Source organism: Schistocerca nitens, chromosome 6 (genome assembly GCF_023898315.1).
Source record: "Schistocerca nitens isolate TAMUIC-IGC-003100 chromosome 6, iqSchNite1.1, whole genome shotgun sequence".
NCBI classification, from domain to species: domain Eukaryota; kingdom Metazoa; phylum Arthropoda; class Insecta; order Orthoptera; family Acrididae; genus Schistocerca; species Schistocerca nitens.
In genome coordinates this window covers 6,137,784-6,160,761 of record NC_064619.1, presented here as the reverse complement: position 1 = coordinate 6,160,761, position 22,978 = coordinate 6,137,784, and the positions used below count along the sequence as shown (strand labels likewise).

At 42.7% G+C, this 22,978-nt stretch overlaps 1 protein-coding gene across 1 annotated transcript in view; it reads left to right on the top strand.

Annotated features, from left to right (window-relative positions):
• The window catches only part of LOC126262659 (uncharacterized), an 846,834-nt gene that overhangs the window by 745,824 nt on the left and 78,032 nt on the right, over positions 1-22,978 (top strand). The gene's annotated exons all lie outside the window — the stretch shown is intronic.

Genomic DNA, 22,978 nt, shown 5'->3' with positions numbered 1-22,978 from the left:
CAAGTACAACAAATACTGGAACAAGATAATGTGCAATTAGAAGAAGAAGAAAATACAGTAATGGACTCAAACATCCCAGAGCAAACAAACAAAGAACAACACGCATCAATTAAACAATCAGAGGAAAATGAAATTTTAAGACAGCCACCAGCACAAGCACAAATAGAACACCAAGTGACACACATGTTAGATATAGAAGAAAAATTTCAGTTGACATATATAGAATACAAAGACACAAATACAGACATTAGACCATTCTTGCATAGACCACCAAATAACCCACAAGTCGAAACAACAATAAAAACTATCAACACAATCATACACAACAAAATAAATGAATACACAACTATGGAAGAGTTACAACTACTGGTTTATGTAGGAGCACTCACTACACTAAATATACACACTAGGCAGATATCAGAACCAACCAACACACAGAAGAAACCCACAAAACCAGCATGGCAACACAGGCTACAGATCAGAATAGAAAAACTGAGAAAAGACATCGGACAGTTAACACAATTTATAAGAAATGAAATATCAGACAAAAAACGAAAAAGGTTAGGTAAAATCTCACAACAAGAAGCAATAGAGCAATTAGATGAAAAGAAGCAAAAATTACAAGCTTTGGCGAAACGACTTAGAAGATACAAAAAAAGTGAAAATAGAAGGAAACAAAACCAAACATTCAACACAAACCAAAAGAAATTTTACCAAACAATAGATAACACACACATAAAAATAGACAATCCACCAAACATAAGAGACATGGAACACTTCTGGAGCAGCATATGGTCAAACCCGGTACAACATAACAGGCATGCACGGTGGATACAAGCAGAAACAGATACATACAAGATGATACCACAAATGCCTGAAGTGATAATTTTGCAACATGAAGTCACCCGAGCAATTAATTCTACGCACAATTGGAAAGCCCCTGGAAATGATAAAATAGCAAATTTCTGGCTAAAGAAGTTCACCTCAACACATTCACATCTAACTAAATTATTTAACAGTTACATTGCAGACCCATACATATTCCCTGATACACTTACACAAGGAATAACTTATCTGAAACCTAAAGATCAAGCAGACACAGCAAACCCAGCTAAATATCGCCCCATAACATGCCTACCAACAATCTACAAAATATTAACTTCAGTCATTACACAGAAATTAATGACACATACAACACAGAACTAAATTATAAATGAAGAACAAAAAGGCTGCTGCAAAGGAGCACGAGGATGTAAAGAGCAACTGATAATAGATGCAGAGGTGACATATCAAGCTAAAACTAAACAAAGGTCTCTACACTACGCATACATTGATTACCAAAAAGCTTTTGATAGTGTACCCCATTCATGGTTACTACAAATATTGGAAATATACAAAGTAGATCCTAAATTGATACAGTTCCTAAACATAGTAATGAAAAACTGGAAAACCACACTTAATATCCAAACAAATTCAGATAATATCACATCACAGCCAATACAGATTAAGCGTGGAATATACCAAGGAGACTCATTAAGTCCTTTCTGGTTCTGCCTTGCTCTGAACCCACTATCCAACATGCTAAATAATACAAATTATGGATACAATATTACTGGAACATACCCACACAAAATCACACATTTGCTATACATGGATGATCTAAAACTACTGGCAGCAACAAATCAACAACTCAACCAATTACTAAAGATAACAGAAGTATTCAGCAATGATATAAGTATGGCGTTTGGAACAGACAAATGTAAGAAAAATAGCATAGTCAAGGGAAAACACACTAAACAAGAAGATTACATATTGGATAACCACAGCGACTGCATAGAAGCGATGGAAAAAACGGATGCCTATAAATATCTAGGATACAGACAAAAAATAGGAATAGATAATACAAATATTAAAGAAGAACTAAAAGAAAAATATAGACAAAGACTAACAAAAATACTGAAAACAGAATTGACAGCAAGAAACAAGACCAAAGCTATAAATACTTATGCCATACCAATATTGACCTACTCATTTGGAGTAGTGAAATGGAGTAACACAGACCTAGAAGCACTCAATACACTTACACGATCACAATACCATAAATATAGAATACATCACATACATTCAGCAACAGAAAGATTCACATTAAGCAGAAAGGAAGGAGGAAGGGGATTTATCGATATAAAAAACCTACATTATGGACAGGTAGACAATTTAAGAAAATTCTTCATAGAACGAGCAGAAACTAGCAAAATACACAAAGCAATCACTCATATAAATACATCGGCTACACCACTACAATTTCATAACCACCTCTACAACCCGTTAGACCACATAACATCAATAGATACGAAGAAAGTAAATTGGAAAAAGAAAACACTTCATGGCAAGCACCCGTATCATCTAACACAGCCACACATCGATCAAGACGCATCCAACACATGGCTAAGAAAAGGCAATATATACAGTGAGACAGAAGGATTCATGATTGCAATACAGGATCAAACAATAAACACCAGGTATTACAGCAGGCATATTATTAAAGATCCCAATACCACAATAGATATATGCAGACTTTGTAAACAACAAATAGAAACAGTAGATCACATCACAAGCGGATGTACAATACTAGCAAATACAGAATACCCCAGAAGACATGACAATGTCGCAAAAATAATACATCAACAGCTTGCCTTACAACATAAACTTTTAAAACAACAAGTTCCTACATACAAGTATGCACCACAAAATGTACTGGAGAATGATGAATACAAATTATACTGGAACAGAACCATTATAACAGATAAAACAACGCCACATAACAAACCTGACATCATACTCACCAATAAAAAGAAGAAATTAACACAACTAATCGAAATATCCATACCCAATACAACAAATATACAAAAGAAAACAGGAGAAAAAATTGAAAAATACATCCAACTGGCTGAGGAAGTCAAAGACATGTGGCATCAGGATAAAGTTGACATCATACCAATTATACTATCAACTACAGGAGTCATACCACACAATATCCACCAGTACATCAATGCAATAGAGCTACATCCAAACGTATATATACAACTACAGAAATCAGTAATTATTGATACATGTTCAATTACCCGAAAGTTCCTAAATGCAATATAACACATACCATACAGTTAAAAGGAAGTGACGCTTGATCAAGGTCCGCGTCACTTTCCATTCTCAACCAGACTTAACGTCTGAGAAAGTAAAGAAAAAATAATAATAAAACCCGTGGAGGCCCGGGAAAAGAATAGGCCTCCGGTATGTTCTGCCAGTCGTAAAAGGCGACGAAAAGAACAAACCACTAATAGGGCTAACCCCCCTTTAGTGTGATTAGTTGGTTCAGGACAGAACTAAAGAAGCCTCGGACAAGCGCCGTCATGGTCGGGGACGACGCTTGAACCCTATGCCCGCCCACAATGGTAATGACACTGCTAGCCAACTGGAAAATGATTTAAATCCAAATAGAGGTGTTTTGCAGGATATGCTTCCTGCAACCACCCTAGAAGGAAAACAAAGACAGAGGATGAGATGGTCAGATGAAGTTAATCGACACCTCATGTTCTGTTATTACCAAGCAACAAACCTAGGAACCAACACAACTGGATACAGATCACAAGTATACACAACATTTATTACCAGATACCCAGAATTAAAATTTTTAACAGAACAACGACTAGCTGATCAGATCCGTGTAATAATCAAAAATAACAGGATACCCCAGTCAGAATTAGAAAACATCAAACAACAAGTACAACAAATACTGGAACAAAATAATGTGCAATCAGAAGAAGAAGAAAATACAGTAATGGACTCAAACATCCCAGAGCAAACAAACAAAGAACAACATGCACCAATTAAACAATCAGAGGAAAACGAAATCTTAAGACAGCCACCAGAACAAGCACAAATAGAACACCAAGTGACACACATGTTAGATATAGAAGAAAAATTTCAGCTGACATATATAGAATACAAAGACACAAATACAGACATAAGACCATTCTTGCATAGACCACCAAATAACCCACAAGTCGAAACAACAAATCATACACAACAAAATAAATGAAAACACAACTATGGAAGAGTTACAACTACTGGTTTATATAGGAGCACTCACTACACTAAATATACACACTAGACAGAGATCAGAACCAACCAACACACAGAAGAAACCCACAAAACCAGCATGGCAACACAGGCTACAGATCAGAATAGAAAAACTGAGAAAAGACATTGGACAGCTAACACAATTTATAAGAAATGAAATCTCGGAAAAAAAACGAAAAAGGTTAGGTAAAATCTCACAACAAGAAGCGACAGAGCAATTAGACGAAAAGAAGCAGAAATTACAAGCATTAGCCAAACGACTCAGAAGATACAAAAAAAGTGAAAATAGAAGGAAACAAAACCAAACATTCAACACAGACCAAAAGAAATTTTACCAGACAATAGATAACACACACATTAAAATAAACAATCCACCAAACATAACAGACATGGAACACTTCTGGAGCAACATATGGTCAAACCCGGTACAACATAACAGGCATGCACGGTGGATACAAGCAGAAACAGACACATACAAGATGATACCACAAATGCCTGAAGTGATAATTTTGCAACATGAAGTCATCCAAGCAATTAATTCTACTCACAATTGGAAAGCCGCTGGAAATGATAAAATAGCAAATTTCTGGTTAAAGAAGTTCACCTCAACACATTCACATCTAACTAAATTATTTAACAGTTACATTGCAGACCCATACACATTCCCTGATACACTTACACATGGAATAACTTATCTGAAACCTAAAGATCAAGCAGACACAGCGAACCCAGCTAAATATCGCCCCATAACATCCCTACCAACAATATACAAAATATTAACTTCAATCATTAAACAGAAATTAATGACACATACAACACAGAACAAAATTATAAATGAAGAACAAAAAGGCTGTTGCAAAGGAGCACGAGGATGTAAAGAGCAACTGATAATAGATGCAGAGGTGACATATCAAGCTAAAACTAAACAAAGGTCGCTACACTACGCATACATTGATTACCAAAAAGCTTTTGATAGTGTACCCCACTCATGGTTACTACAAATATTGGAAATATACAAAGTAGATCCTAAATTGATACAGTTCCTAAACATAGTAATGAAAAATTGGAAAACCACACTTAATATCCAAACAAATTCAAATAATATCACATCACAGCCAATACAGATTAAGCGTGGAATATACCAAGGAGACTCATTAAGTCCTTTCTGGTTCTGCCTTGCTCTGAACCCACTATCCAACATGCTAAATAATACAAATTATGGATACAATATTACTGGAACATACCCACACAAAATCACACATTTGCTATACATGGATGATCTAAAACTACTGGCAGCAACAAATCAACAACTCAACCAATTACTAAAGATAACAGAAGTATTCAGCAATGATACAAGTATGGCTTTTGGAACAGACAAATGTAAGAAAAATAGCATAGTCAAGGGAAAACACACTAAACAAGAAGATTACATATTGGATAACCACAGCGACTGCATAGAAGCGATGGAAAAAACGGATGCCTATAAATATCTAGGATACAGACAAAAAATAGGAATAGATAATACAAATATTAAAGAAGAACTAAAAGAAAAATATAGACAAAGACTAACAAAAATACTGAAAACAGAATTGACAGCAAGAAACAAGATCAAAGCTATAAATACTTATGCCATACCAATATTGACCTACTCATTTGGAGTAGTGAAATGGAGTAACACAGACCTAGAAGCACTCAATACACTTACACGATCACAATGCCATAAATATAGAATACATCACATACATTCAGCAACAGAAAGATTCACATTAAGCAGAAAGGAAGGAGGAAGGGGATTTATCGATATAAAAAACCTACATTATGGACAGGTAGACAATTTAAGAAAATTCTTTATAGAACGAGCAGAAACTAGCAAAATACACAAAGCAATCACTCATATAACTACATCGGCTACACCACTACAATTTCATAACCACCTCTACAACCCTTTAGACCACATAACATCAACAGATACGAAGAAAGTAAATTGGAAAAAGAAAACACTTCATGGCAAGCACCCGTATCATCTAACACAGCCACACATCGATCAAGACGCATCCAACACGTGGCTAAGAAAAGGCAATATATACAGTGAGACAGAAGGATTCATGATTGCAATACAGGATCAAACAATAAACACCAGGTATTACAGCAAGCATATTATTAAAGATCCCAATACCACAACAGATAAATGCAGACTTTGTAAACAACAAATAGAAACAGTAGATCACATCACAAGCGGATGTACAATACTAGCAAATACAGAATACCCCAGAAGACATGACAATGTCGCAAAAATAATACATCAACAGCTTGCCTTACAACATAAACTTTTAAAACAACAAGTTCCTACATACAAGTATGCACCACAAAATGTACTGGAGAATGATGAATACAAATTATACTGGAACAGAACCATTATAACAGATAAAACAACGCCACATAACAAACCTGACATCATACTCACCAATAAAAAGAAGAAATTAACACAACTAATCGAAATATCCATACCCAATACAACAAATATACAAAAGAAAACAGGAGAAAAAATTGAAAAATACATCCAACTGGCTGAGGAAGTCAAAGACATGTGGCATCAGGATAAAGTTGACATCATACCAATTATAGTATCAACTACAGGAGTCATACCACACAATATCCACCAGTACATCAATGCAATACAGCTACATCCAAACACATATATACAACTACAGAAATCCGTAATTGTTGATACATGTTCAATTACCCGAAAGTTCCTAAATGCAATATAACACATACCGTACAGTTAATAGGAAGTGACGCTTGATCAAGGTCCGCGTCACTTTCCATTCTCAACCAGACTTAACGTCTGAGAAAGTAAAGAAGTAATAATAATAATAGTGACATTAATAACAGTAATTGTAGTGGTAATGTAAGAAGAATTTATAGGTGTACAAAATAGGTGTTTTCTGACATAACGAGTTCTGGGAAAAAGAAATTTAAGGAGGTTAGGTCGGCTAAGAATGCTTAGGACTGATTTGCCTTCTGAGATCTTGATATTCGTACAGTTGCTTTCTCCAAAGGTCTCTTTAATTTTCCTGTAGACGGTATCTATCTTTCGCCTTGTGATGTATGCTTCTAAATCTTTACTTTTGTCGTCTAGCCAATCCTGCATAACAATTTTGCACTTCCTTTCAATCTAATTTTGAAGTAATTTGTATTCCCTTTCGCCTGCTTTATTTATTGCATTCTTGAATTTTCTCCTTCCATCAGTTAAATTCAGTATCTCCTGTGTTACCAAGGATTTCTACTAGGCCTTGTATTTTTATCTATTTGATCCTCTGCTGCCTTCACTATTTCGTTTCTCAAAGCTTCCCTTTCGTCTTCTACTGTATTCCTTTCCTGTTAGCAGTTGCCCAATATTCGCTCTGAAACTTTCAACAACCTCTGGTTCTTTCAACTTATCCAGGTCTCATCTCCTTAATTTCCTACCTTTTTACAACCAATAAATCGTGACCAAAGTCTACATCCGCCGATGGAAATGTCTTACAATTTCAAGTCTGTTTCCGAAATCTCTTTTTTTACCATTACATAATCAATCTGAAGCCTTCCGGTGTCTCCAGGGCCCTTCTGTGTGCAGTCTTCTTTCGTGATTCATAAATCAAATGTTAGCGATGATTGGATTATGCTCTGTGCAAAATTCTACCAGGCTGCTTCCTCTTTCATTCGTTTCCCCCGTCCATATTCACCTACAATTTTTCCTTCACTTCCTTTTTCTTTTATTGAATTCCAGTCCCCAATTAGTATTAAAGTTTCGTTCCCTTTAACCATCAGAATAATGTCTTTTATCTCGTCATACATTTCTTCAGTCTCTTCATCTGCTGAGCGAGATGGCTTATAAATTGTACTACTGTGGTGGGAGTGGGCTTCGTGTCTGTCTTGGCTACAATATTGCGTTCACTATCTGTCCATAGTCGCTTAACTGCATTCCTGTTTTCTTATTCGTTATTAAACTTATTCATGAATTATTCCTATTTTATTTTGTATTTATAACCTTGTATTCATCCGACCAGAAGTCCTTTTCCTGCCGCCACCGAACTTGGATAATTCATCACTATATCTAGCTTTATCCTAACCACTTCCCTTTTTAAATTTTATAACCCACCTGTCCGAGTATGAGACCTCCCATTCCACACTGCGATCTGTAGAATGTCAGTTTTGTTTCTCCTGATGATGACAACCTCCTGAATAGTCCCCGTCCGGAGGTTCGAAAGAGCGACTATTTTCCTACGGAATATTTTACCCAAGAGGGTGCCATCATCATTTAACCATACTATAGAGCTGCATGCCCTCGCAAAAAGTTATGGCTGTGGTTTCCCCTTTGTTTCAGTCGTTCGCAGTACAATTACAGCAAGGCCGTTTTGGTTAGTGTTACAAGGCCAGGTCAGTCAATCATGCAGATTGTTGCCCCTGCAGTCACTGAAAGGGCTGCTGCCCCTCTTCAGGAACCACACGTTTGTCTGACCTCTCAACAGATACCCCTCCTACGGTAAGTTTATCTGTGTTGCTCAGGCACACAAGCCTCCCCACCAACGGCCAAGTCCATGGTTCATTACTCGGCTAGTGCTCGCTAGACTCAATTCAAATTACTTTCTTCTACGCGAGCCTTCTCTCTATAAAATACCTTTATCCTTAATCCCCAGTTATACGTGAGGCAGTACCTCAAATAAAATTAATTTTCTGTTTGGCACGTTCACCAACCAAGGTCCGCACTCTGCGAACCCCCCCCCCCGCCCCCCCCCCTCCCCCCCGCCCACCGTCTCTCTCTCTCAGTGTGTCCTTTTCCTCTCTGCAACTGACTCACTCGCCGGGCTCTGGTCAGTAATATGAGGGGTGTTCGAAAGAAAAGGTACGAAACAGCACTGTGAGTATAATTGCTGATCACTAAATGGCGCACAATTCACAGTTAATGGTTTCTCCGTACTCGAGGAATTCGATGAGTGTCTGACCTCGGACGTCGATAAAGTCGGTGAGCATCACTTTGCCTGTTGAGGACATAGAATTGAATTTTTTCTTTGGATGTGACGGCGCATGCTTCAATTTGTTAGATTTTTTTTATTACGTTACCCCAAGGCGACATACGTAAATGTCAACCAGTTTGGTTGTTACGATGTTTTTACCTTTTCGTTTAAAGATTTATTCTGGATATGGGGAAATCCACTGACCTGAGCGACTTCGACAAAGAGCAGATTGTTATGGCTTGACACCTGGAATAGATCAGCTCCGAAAGAATTGAAAGATATACGTATGAGAGAGACATCAGTCTGTTTCGTATGTTTACCACTATAACCATCTTTGCATGTCTGAACACATGTGTGAGACGTCTTAGGTACCAGAAGTAGCGCTCGTGGTAACTATGTATTTGTTTACAAACCACTTGAGTGATGACCTTCCCATCGGTGAAGGAACAGTCACAATAACAACACACTCACAACACATATCGAGCTGATGCAACCGTTTCTCTGATCTACATACCGCAAGCCATCTTACAATGTGTTGCGGAGTATGCTTCTGGTACCACCACCATTTCACGCCTTGCCGGTTCCATTCACAAGTGATGCTTGGGAAGAAAGAATTTCTGTAAAGCTCCGCATGAACTCCAATTTCAGTGATTTTTTGTTGCTGCCTTTGTGATATGTACGTGGTAGGAAGTAACATAGTGTCCGCCTGTCCTTGGAAACTACGCTGTCGTAATTCCAACAGTAAACCTCTCAGTAATACGAGTACATAACGCCTCTCTCGTGACGTTAGCAGTTGTAAATTGCCGAATGTCTCCACAATAACGCTGTTGCGCATAATAACCGTGACTGACTGACTCCATGACACTACAGTCCTCTGAGGACCTCGGCCTCCTCAATCACAGGTTTCCAGTCGTCTCGGTCTTCAGCACGCCCACTGCCCTCAGGTCGGCTTCCACATCTTCCAGCCATCTCACAGGCGGTCGTCTTCTCCTTCTTCTAACACCAGGATGTCCCATTATCATCTTCTTCGGGAGCCTTGCTTCTGTCATACGCTAGACATGTCCTAACCATCTTAGCATTCCAATTTTGACTGAGGTTACCAAATCTTTGTACAGAGTCCTTATTTCTTCATTAGTCCTACTTCTCCATATCTCACCTTCTTGTACAGGACCAAAACTCATCCTCAGCACTTTCCTTTCCCATATATTTAGTTTCTTCTCCAAAGCCTCCGTCAGTACCCATGCCTCGCTGCCATACATAAAAACTGATTTGAGCACTGTTTTGTAGAGTGCTAGCTTTAGTTTCCTACTTAGGTTCTTACTTTTGAGCATGATCTATCGGCAGCATTAATTCGGTTTGTTATATCTGCCTTCCCTTTGATTTCTGATGTTATTGCTGAGTCAAGATAAATATAGCTATCTGCTCTTTCTAAGTTGTACCTTCTGAGTAATCAGATCCAACAGAAACATTGCGAAAATGTCAACATCCTGTGCTACGCCGTCTCCCGTTGGACAACGCCTTCTTAACTAGGATGCCACAATATTTAAGGCGTTCCAAACATTAATGCTTTTGTTCATTTTTGCTGTAATGTATGACTTTACGGACACACGTCTATTAAAGACGTGAATTACTTGCTGAGGTAATGAGGTAACTGACTATATGGCACGTTAACCGCCGCCACCCCCCCCCCCCCCCCCGCCAAGACTGCAAGCCCTGTTACGTACAGTCCAAGAGCGACACACTTACATCCCGTCGCAGGCGTGGTTAGAAGTGTGAGGGGGGGTCTGTGTACAAACGTTTAAATACGAACTCCTGTTCGGGCCTAAAAACGTCCCTTGTGAGTATAGCTGACAGCGATCTTCTTAACGTGGCTGCCTGAAGAGAATTGTCATCCTCTTGTTCTGCGGTGTATTACATCGCAATTTTTGTAGTTGCGAGACCGTCGGCCAGATGGCGCAGTGGCCGTCGCTTGAAACCTACGATGTTCTTCGTCTCTGCCATCGACACGTCTTCGTTCATTAATGTGAAAGGCATAACGGTTGCTCCAGCGAACTGCAATAAACTGCTGATGGAGGACGGAACTTTCGTACAAGCCGTGCAGAATCTCACAGGTATCTCATCCGGTTCAGATGCCTATGCATTATTGAGCGACATACGCTGATGAGCAAAAACATTATGACAATGTGGTTAATAGTTTGTTCGTCCGCCTTCAGGACACGTTACAGCTGCGGTTCTGCGTGACATGGATTCGTCAAATCCTTGGTAGGTTTGCGGAGGTTTGTGGCTCCAGATGTCTACGGACGCAATTCCAGTAGATTCAGGGGTGGTGTGTTCCATGAAATCAAATGAGTTCGATGGTCAAGAGATCAATGTAAATTGACTATGATGCTCCTCAAACCGTTGTAACGCTACTTTGGCCTTGTGACGCCACAGTCACCCTGCTTAACTGCTACCGGGTAAGATCGTGAAGGGACGAGGTGCACCGCAGTAAGAGTGCACGGCTGTCACGGTGCCTTGGTTTACCACCATAACTCCCCCATAGCATAATATAAGGGACGGGCAGAAAGTTTCCGTTTAAGGGCGTTACTGCAGCGTTCCAAGGCGCTACTCCAGGCGGCTGTAAACATGAATGTGCGCAACGGAAAATACTGAACTCGAAAATGAAGATTTGGCCCTGTCTGACTACCCCCTGAAGCAGATCTTAGGATATCTTAATGGTGATATTATTTCCACCTTCTTGCTCTTTGACGTATAAATTACAACATAAACATAAATGAACGATTAAGCAAACTAGTAACAGTACAGTGCCTAACCGCTCTAAATATAAAATCTCCTGAGAGCAAAGACAGCAAGTCCGTCTGTACCAACAAAAGCAGATACTAAGAGACGGTCAACACGGGCGCTCAAAACGGAAGACGTCTTTCTCTCCACCGCTGGCTTCCCAGCAAAGCTCGGCTCCCCTCCCTCGTAACTGCAGGAGGCGAATCATGTTCTCTAAACCACGGAATATTCTCCCTCTCTACAGATTCTTCCGAACGCCGACCAACCATATTTTAGTCTTTTGTCATCCAGCGCGGAAAGTTTGCCACGAAATAACTATCCAAGTTAATTAGGAATTCATTCAATCGTACGCTTCTCAGTGTAAAAATACTCGGAAATAACCCAGCCTGCGTGATTTCCGAGGTAACGCTTCCTTGTTCCTCTCTGCGGCGTCCGAGATTTTCGGAGTTTCCGATTATCCTTCCGGAATAGCTACAACACCGGCCAGCCGCCACTCTGCTGTGCTTCAGCGCTCACGTGCCCCAACTGTCCCTCTACGGCTACTTCCTGTGTTAAACAGGACCAACATACCTTTGCGGGCTTTTCCATCCAGGGCCTGAGTTACCCTGCCGTTTCATTTCCACTGGCGTTCCAATCTCTATTAGTATGGGCAATCATTCATTACGCCGTTTCGATAATAAAGACACTCCATCGTGAAATATGCGTTAACAACTATTTACAAGGTGGATGTGACAATGTGAGTCGTTTTTAAGTATTCATATATACGATGTACAACCTATCAAATGATACCTAATTCCGGTTGTAAATCACAGCAAAGTATGTAGATTAGTGCTTGTAAGGCGCGAAATTACAGCCACCTCACAGCGTGTATGCAGCACAGCGCGACTCCGTTGTGGGTGAACAGGCACCGACATGGAGGCGAGGGATTAGTGTGGCATTCGCGTCCCTCCGACATGCATGCATTAAATGCGAGGTTATTACCAAATGTATCCATACAATAGCTACGTGCTGTTTCTCTGTTTTTGGCTGCCGAAGGACAACTACCGGTAGATATCCATCGGAGAATGAAAAACGTGTATGGGGCAGCACGACTGTAGGAAAGCACCATTGTGCACTGGTGGTGGTGCTACTTCATGCTAACGCACAATCCCAAATCGCCAATATCGTAAGGCAGAAGTGACGCCAACTCTCGTGGGAGTTATTCGAGCACCCGCACTATAGTCATGGTCTCTCCACATGCAATTATCACGCAATCGGTCCCGTAAAAAAGGTCTTAAGCGGTCGACGATCCTTGTCAGACAAGGATGTGCAGCAAGAAATTAACGATTTCCTCACGCATCACGACACGGTGTTTTATCAAAGAGTATCTTCATCCAGGTGCGTCAGTGGGATGATTGCCTCAATGTGGACGGCGATTTTGCCTGATTAGCACACCGACTCTTGACTGTACCACCTTCGAACGGAAACTGTTTGATCTTCCCTTGTACTGTCCCCCACCGGCTGCCCTCGTGGTGCTGTTCATGTTTCGAGCAGCCACTCGCCTGGATGACAGAATATGCGGACACTACCGTCGACAAAGTGTGACAGAGGCGTGATTCATCCCACCAGGCGATACGTGCCCCAATGTCGATGGTCTCGTGTCCGCTGCAGCCGAAGCTGACGATGTCGTCGGGTCAACACGGGAACACGCAGGGGTCCTCTACTGCAGAGTCCGATGTGCAGCAGTGTGTGCTGATCGGTGTGGTAAGACTGCGATATTCTAACCAGTGGTCCATAAAAATGCGAGGTTTCAGCCGTAACCCAACTTTGCCTGCTGCTAATATTTGGATTGTAAAGACAGCCGGTAAATTTTTTTTTTCTTTATTGATTTTCAATTCCCCCCGATGGGGGCGGGCTGGCAGCAGCTTACTACGCTGCTCTACAGCCTACAGACTTTTGTTTAAAAAAGGAAGAAGAAAGAAACAAGGAAAAACAGGCGATAAAATGGTGATTTAAAGTGTAAATTGCGTATCCAGTAAATTGTTCCCACGCACCTTATATACACACCGGACGGGCCAAGTGGGTATGAGTACAAGGCAAATCGTAATGGAATAAATACCACGTACACGGTAGACATGATGTACTGTGAGTCCCCTGTTTCACGCATTCTGGACGACAGGGTGGCAGTAATTTTGCTACTGCTAGATTCTATATTTTGACAAGGTTAAAACCATGATCACGATTAATTAAATTATTCATCAAACGTATTTCAATAACTTCCCTGAACAGTGAATCTACGAAGAGTGAAACAGATATTAAAATCTAAACGTTCTTGTAGTCCGTCACCTACTTGTATGAAGTTTCTGGTCACGGCGGATGTACCAGGTTGTAGTAGGCAACTATATCGTCGATGTTCGCCTACGTTATCGAACTGTACGTAAAGCACCTGTAACATACAACAAACCAAACTGACGGAGAATCTTGTAGACACATGCCTTCTGTTGAGTCTAATCATCCTTCACAGATGCAACAAGTATGGTTACGTGTGGTGCTAACAGAAAAATAACCTGTACTTTGTATTTAGAGAGGATACGACCTAATTTTTTAGAAGAAAAATTCCCTGTGTACGGTGGAATGGCCATTGACTTGAAGTTGTCCTGTTTAACCTTTTAAGGCGAGCCACTTACCATTAGTCTCAGTTGAGGATCTTCCAAGGCATACAGCCATTATCTCCATTTTTTTTTTTTTTTTTTTTTTTTTTTGAGATGATCGTGTTCTTTCTGCAAATGGTCCTAATCAGCAGTGATATATGCTCTGTGTAAAAGTTTGTTCAGAACAGCATTGGAACCGATCGAGGTGGCGCAGTGGTTAGCACATTAGACCCCCATTCGGGAGGACGACGGTTCAAACCCGCGTCCAGCAGCCATCCTGATTTGGGTTTTCCGTGATTTCCCTAAATCGCTTAAGGAAAATGCTGGGATGGTTCCTATCAAAGGGCACAGCTGGCTTCCTTCCCCATCCTTCCGTAATCCTATGGGACCGATGCACTCGCTGTTTGGTCTCCTCCCCTTAATCGACGAACTAACAGCATTCATTTGTGCAAGATGATGAGAGCTGTTCGCTTCCAGGTACAGAGCTGTACGCAGTGGCTAGCAACACCCATCGGTTTTACGATGAACAAAGATATCCAAGAAAGGGAGGCATCCACCTACTTCCATCTCTGTGGTAAATTGGGTATTACCAAGAGTGGAGTTCTGGTGATCAAGAATTGAGGAAATTTCTCTTCGCCATGGGCCCATTCCACAAACGTGTCACCCATGTACATCTGGAAGATGACACGCTTAAGACTTGTATAGTCCAACGTCTACTTCTCAAAATGTTCCATAAAGAAGTCGATCACCAAGGCAAACAGTGGACTTGCCATGGCAGCGCCGTCAAAAAAATGTTCAAATGTGTGTGAAATCTTATCGGACTTAACTGCTAAGGTCATCAGTCCCTAAGCTTACACAGTACTTAACCTAAATTATGGTAAGGAAAAACACACACACACCCATGCCCGAGGGAGGACTCGAACCTCCGCCGGGACCAGCCGCACAGTGCATGAGTGCAGCGCCTTAGAGCGCTCGGCTAATACCGCGCGGCGCAGCCCCGTCAATTTTTCATAAAATTCCGTCGAAGACTAGGTCATTAGAGGTGGAACGGGAGATCAGATTATGATAGAGATGTGGTAAGAAACTGACTGTGTCGTTTTCAAAGGAACCGTCCTGGCAATGTAGGGAAAACTGCGGAAAACGTTAAGTCTTGGTTACTGGTTTGGGAGGTGGAGTCCGGCCCTTCACGGTGCGGAGCTGCTGGAGCCGATCAGGGCCCGAGCATCGACACCGGGGGAGGTGGCTGCGACAGAGCCTCAAGCAGCGGCGTCACGCGGCCGGCTCGGCTCGGCGCGGCGCTGTGACGTCACGCGCGCGCGGCTGCCCATCGATCTGCCGGCGTCACAGCAGGGCGGCGCAGCGCCGCGCGTCACGCCACGGCGTGGCGAGGCGAGGCGAGGCTAGGCTATGCGGGCCCCACCCGGCGCCGCGCCGCGGCTGCTACTCGCTCATTAACGCGGCGGCGCTCTCCAGCGGCTGGAGGGCCGCGCACGCCGCCGCCGCCGCCGCTCGAGGAGTTGCAAATCCGGCCGCTCCAGTGGCGCTTCCAATAGCAGCCGGCAAGGTCGCCTCCCCAGCTCCGACCTGCGCGAACGCGTCCCGGGTTGAGGTGCGACTCGCCATCCGGCCAGTTGTTTCAGTCTCGTAACGTGTCTGTGCGGAGTTTGTTGGCACGAATGTTAAAACTCTACGGTAGTTCCACTGGCGTCGGAAACTTTAAATTTTATGTACGTTGCGACTCAAAGAAGGACTAAGGTACAGCGGGGTTATCACCTGGAAGCTCTGTGTACACTACTGGCCATTAAAATTGCTACACCAAGAAGAAATGCAGATGACAAACGGGTATTCATTGGACAAATATATTATACTAGAACAGACATGTGATTACATTTCCACGCAATTTGGGTGCATAGATCCTGAGAAATCAGTACCCATAACAACCACCTCTGGCCGTAATAACGGCCTTGATACAGCTGGGCATTGAGTCAAACAGAGCTTGAATGGCGTGTACAGGTACAGCTCCCCATGCAGCTTCAACACGATACCACAGTTCATCAAGAGTAGTGACTGGCGTATTGTGACGTGCCAGTTGCTCGGCCACCATTGACCAGACGTTTACAATTGGTGAGATTTCTGGAGAATGTGCTGGCCAGGGCAGCAGTCGAACATTTTCTGTATGCAGGAAGCCCCGTACAGGACCTGCAACATGCGGTCGTGAATCATCCTGCTGAAATGTAGGGTTTCGCAGGGATCGAATGAAGGGTAGAGCCACGAGTCGTAACACATCTGAAATGCAACGTCCACTGTTCAAAGTGCCGTCAATGCGAACAAGAGGTGACCGAGACGTGTAACCAGTGGCACCCCATACCATCACGCCGGGTGATACGCCAGTATGGCGATGACGAATATACGCTTCCAGTGTGCGTTGACCGCAATGTCGCCAAACACGGATGTGACCATCATGGTGGTGTAAGCAGAACCTGGATTCATCCGAAAAAATGACGTTTTGCCATTCGTGCACCCGTGTTCGTCGTTGAGTACACCATCGCAGGCGCTCCTGTATGTGATGCAGCGCCAAGGGTAACCGCAGCCATGGTCTCCGAGCTGATAGTCCATGCTGCTGCAAACGTCGTCGAACTGTTCGTGCAGATGGTTGTCTTGCAAACGTCCCCATCTGTTGACTCAGGGATCGAGACGTGGCTGCACGATCCGTTACAGCCATGCGGATAAGATGCCTGTCATCTCGACTGCTAGTGATACGAGGCCGTTGGGATCCAGCACGGCGTTCCGTATTACCCTCCTGAACCCACAGATTCCATATTCTGCTAACAGTCATTGGATCTCGACCAACGCGAGCAGCAATGTCGCGATACGATAAACCGCAATCGCGATAGGCTACAATCCGACCTTTATCAAAGTCGGAAACGTGATTCCTCCTCCTTACACAAGCCATCACAACAACGTTCCACCAGGCAACGCCGGTCCACTGCTGTTTGTGTATAAGAAATCGGTTGGAAACATTCCTCATGTGAGGACGTTGTAGGTGTCGCCTCGTGTGAATGCTCTGAAAAGCTAATCAATTGCATATCAGAGCATCTTCTTCTTGTCGGTTAAATTTCGCGTCTGTAGCACGTCATCTTCGTGGTGTTGCAATTTTCATGGCCAGTAGTGTAGTATGACGAGAAACTTTGAAATAATCTCTGAATGTGATACAATTATGGTATTTTAATTGTGAATACATTCCAACAATAATAGGTTGCAATTCCTTTGTACGAACAAAGTATTAAACAAACACGAGAACAATATACGAGGGTTCAACAATAATAGGTCGCAATTCCTTTGTACGAACAAAGTATTAAACAAACACGAGAACAATATACGAGGGTTCAACAATAATAGGTCGCAATTCCTTTGTACGAACAAAGTATTAAACAAACACGAGAACAATATACGAGGGTTGCCCGTAAAGCAAGGTCCCCGACGAGCTCCCGTCGGGACGGAGCGAGATAGCGTAAATCTGACAACAGGGTTTTGTTCCTCGCTTCACACGCCACTATTCTTGCCCGTCCCCACCTCTCTTCGATGCTCAATCTTGCCGTAGCAGAAATTAACGATGCAAGGGAAAATAGACGCTCCCGCCAAGGATGAATTGCGTTCTGTGGTTGTATTTCTGTGATTTAATGGCGGAACCCATATTGAAATCCATCTCCAGTTGACCGATGTGTATGGAGAAAAGTGTAGGGAGTTCGCAGACGGCCGTACAAACGTGCACGACGAGGCCGGCCGCGGGCATCCATCAGTTTCTGGCGAGACAGTGGCGAAAGTCGAAGATGTTTTGCTTGCGGATCGGCGTGTGACAGTGCGAGAGATTTCCGAACTGACAGGGGATGTCTCTAAGACTACCGTTGACAAGGCTGTAACGGACATTTTGAAGTATCACAAGGTGTGTGCCAGGTGGATGAACACAAAAAGAAGCGCATCGAAAGTGCCCCAATTTTCTGCGCCGTTACTGGGAAGAGGGTGAGGAATTTCTGTACTCAGTTGTGACCGAAGACGAGACTAGGGTCCACTACTTCACGCCAGAGACTAAGGAACAATCAAAACAATGGCGACATTCCTGTTTTCCAAATGTCAGGAAGTTCAAGGAAACACCGTCAGCGGGGAAAGTGGTGGCTTCGGTATTCTGGGATTGGAAAGGCGTCCTGCTGGTTGACTACTTGGTTGGAGATACAACAACCAGCGCGGTAAGGTACTGCGAGACACTAACAAACCTACGCCCGGCTATACAGACGCTGCACCATGACAGATCTTATCGCCAAATTCGGGTGGGAAATCATTGACAGTCCTCCATACAGCCCTGATTTTGCTCCCAGTGACTACTATTTGTTCCCAGACTTGCAACTCTTGGGGGGGAATCAACTTCTCAAGCGACAGAGAGCTAAAGGCAGCTTTCCATTCCGTCCTGCACGGGTCGGTGGGAAAGTGGTACCACGCAGGTATGGAAAATCTTCCGGAGTCTCCAAAAATGCACCGATAGTCACGGGGCTACTTTGGAAAATAGCTACGAAGCTTTCAGAGTCTGTAATTGGATTTGCAATCAAATGATGTCAAAAAGCACTGGAGACCTTACATTACGGACAACCCTCGTATAGAAAAAGTGAGGCTATTCCACTCAGTGACGATGCTATTCCGCCCAGTTTATTTCAGTGTCAAAATCACAAGCGTTTACCACACGTAAATATTTATCGTAATTTCACGCCGGGGCACACTTCTTGAAACAATGTAGCATATTGCTGACATTTTATCCAGGAGAGATGCCTCTAACTACTGTTTTTGACCGATTCGTATCTTCCTTGGACCACGCAGCACTTAGCTTTTTCCTTTTGTAGGTATATAACATCTGAAAAGAAACCGAAAATTTCGCAGTAAAACATCAGTTATACTAAAAATTTGACTTAGCGGAAACAGCCCCAGGTGTATGGGGCGAAATAGCCCCTCGTGCAGACATTTCTAAAAGCGGCGCAACTCAGATTTTGTGGAAAAAGCCAGCAGTATTTCTTAATACACACACTGTATCAGCTATGTTCCTATAAAAGAAAAAATAAGACTTTAAAACTTCATATTATTGTGCATGGTACGCTTTAATCTGTTAGGTTGTGTTCCTTAACTTGGCAATAACTTATTACAATTAGCGTACTTCTAGAATCGGTTCTTATGTCCTGTCAATAATGTGACAGGAAACAACCTCAGTACAACCACGTGCGGCGCCACGGAGATACTGGCACACACTGAATGCAAAACGACCTTGACTTTGTGAAGAGTTAGGGCACTATTGCAATATATCTTAATTCAGGCGAATTAGCCCCGCGAGCGGAATAGCCCCGCTATACCCTATATCACCAACGAAACTTGCCATTGACATACATCCTTTTTCACTTTTACTCCTATTCCGAATGTTTTCACCTAGTTCACTGATTTTGGAAGGTAAGAATCAAATAAGCCTCGCAATAAGCTGCAATCCTACTTTTGTTTTTATTAATATCTCTGTGGCCTCTACATACACTATCTGATCAAAATTATCTGGACACCTATTAGTGACCATTAATACGAGGTGTATCCTTCCCCATTATCAAAGCTTGAACTCTGCTGGGACATTATCAATAACATATCTCAATCTCTGTGGAAGAAAGTCAACCCATTGTTCTTCTAGAACCGAAACCAGAGAAGTTGGTGATCTTTCTGTCGTCTGGTTCGAAATCGGCGTTGTAACTCGTGCCAAACGAATCCCATTTGGTTCACTTGGGGACTCTGGGCAGGCCAGTCTATTTTAGGAATGTTGTTATCCACAAAGCTTTGCCTGACATAAACTCTTTTATGACAGTATGGAACTGATAGAAACTGTAATCGGCCCTTAACTGTTCCTCTACTGTACACACTACACAAAGCCGTAAAATACGAGGGTTGGACCTTAAATAGTGGCAACTATTTATTCACAACCCATACATGTTTGCACCTGTTGCTGCCCTTCAAAGTAGTCACCAGCGTTGTGTAGAGCTCGTTGCCTGCGATGTGGAAGGCGTAGTATACCGTTAGCAGAGCCTGTTCTGTTGATGGTGCAAATGGAGCGGTCTACTAACATTCCTGGCAACGGGTTTTACACAACACTGGTGACTACTTTGAAGGACAGTAACAGGTGCAAACATGTAGCTCTTTTGTGTCGGTTGTGAATAAATAATTGCCACTATTTAAGTTCGAACAAAAGCTTCAAATTGCTCTGAGCACTATGGGACTTAACTTCAGAGGTCACCAGTCCCCTAGAACTTAGAACTACTTAAACCTAACTAACCTAAGGACATCACACACATCCATGCCCGAGGCAGGATTCGAACCTGATACCGTAGCGGTCGTGCGGTACCAGACTGTAGCGCCTAGAACCGCTCGGCCACCTCGGCCGGCTAAGTTCCAACCCACATATGTTCTAATCCTTCAGTATTTCGCGTTTTCTTAAGCACAATAAGTGGACTATACCCTAACGACGAAAAAATCCCCGTACCACTACACCACTTCCTCTCTAAACCACTATTGACACTACAGGTGTAGGCAGGTAACATTCTCCGCCCACTTGCCAAACTCATACCTTTACGTAGGATTGCTACAGGGTGATCCACCACTCAAAATCACTCGGTTTCATTCACCCGCTCTCCAGTGGTCTCGCTCTTTACGTCACCTCACGTGACGCCTAGCATGGACTACCGAAATGTGTGGCTTATGAGCAGCTGCACTCCATTAAAAAAAAAAAAAACCTCACTGCACACTGTCATTGTGCTAGCTGTACTGTTGGTAGCACACTAACAATCATGAGTGATTCATTCCGATGATTTCATACGATGTTTTACAACAGCTGCAATTTTCGACGGTCCCTGTGTATCAGTACAGGAGGCCTGCGTCGCCTTGGTTTATCTGTGGTTGTTGCTTCGCGTTTCCACTTGACAGTCACATCACCAACAGGCGACTTGGGCAGCTTTTGAAGGGTTGAAATGTTGCTGATGGATCTGTGCTCAGCTGACACCCAGTGACCTGTCCAGCTCTGAAGTCACTGAGTTCTGGTCAGATAGTAAATAAATGTAAATGTCGTGTGACTAGGGCTTCCCGTCGCTAGACCGTTCGCCTGGTGCAAGTCTTTCGATTTGACGCCACTTCGGCGACTTCCCAGTCGGGAATCGAACCCGTGCCCTTAAGATTCACCTTCTGTCACGCTGACCACTCAGCTACTGGGAGCGGACGATCAGAAAGTGATGTATAGATATTATAGATTAATGTCCTGTCTCTATACTTCACCTTCATTCTTCTCAAATCTTTAAACACAAACCACCCTATATGATGAATTTTGTTAGGTCCACAAATACTATACTGTGAACATGTAATGCTTTTTCTGAATTACTTCTTCTATTGGAAAGAACATGGCTGGAATTACGATACCTTCACCTTCTCTGGAGCCAACAAAACTTCCCCCACTAATATTGTGGGCTCGATAGTGATCGAAAAGGTCTGGAGTTCACTGCTAACATTTTCATGGTGGAACATAAATATTATTTATCTCCTTTTCATTTACAAGGGTCATTCCATAAGTCATGACAACTATCACCTTAAGCATCGCCGTAATCGGAGTACATACGAGGGTGAGTCAGATGAAAACCTTAAATTTGTAATAACACATCGAAATTTCGCGCCGTTATCCTGTAAGTTGGTAATCGTGCTACAAACAACGTGAAGAATGGCCTGTAGGTGGCAGCATAGTGCAGATGCACACATGCCGTCGCAGTATCAGTATAAAGATGGCCGCCACACTTGCGACTTGTACCAGGGAAGAACAGCGTTCTGTTATTCGGTTTTTGCTTAGTGAAGGTGTGAAACCAATTGAAATTCATCGATGAACGAAGATTCAGTATGATGATGCATGTTTGTCACAGCAGCAAGTCTACAAATGGAGTAGGAAGTTCGCAAATGGTGTGACTTCAGTGGAAGAAGCTCCTCGTCCAGGTCAGGCACAACGAGTTGTGACTCCACAGAACATTGCAGCTGTTGAAGCCATAGTGAAGGAAAACCGCCGAGTGACACTGAATGACATTGCAGCGTGTTTACAGATTAGTCATCCGTCAGCACTCCGCATTGTGCATCATGTGCTCAAGTTTCACAAAGTGTCTGCGAGATGGGTGCCACGGCAGCTGACTCCTGAAATGAGAGAACGACGTGTTGATGCTTGTGAAGAACTTCTTCGGCGCTTTGAACGAGAAGGTGATGGCTTCCTTGCAAGAATCGTTACTGGGGACGAAACCTGGGTTCACTTCCATTAACCGGAAACGAAGAGAGCGAGCAACGAATGGCGCCATTCCTCATCACCAAGTGATTTCCTTATGTTTGGACCACTCAAAG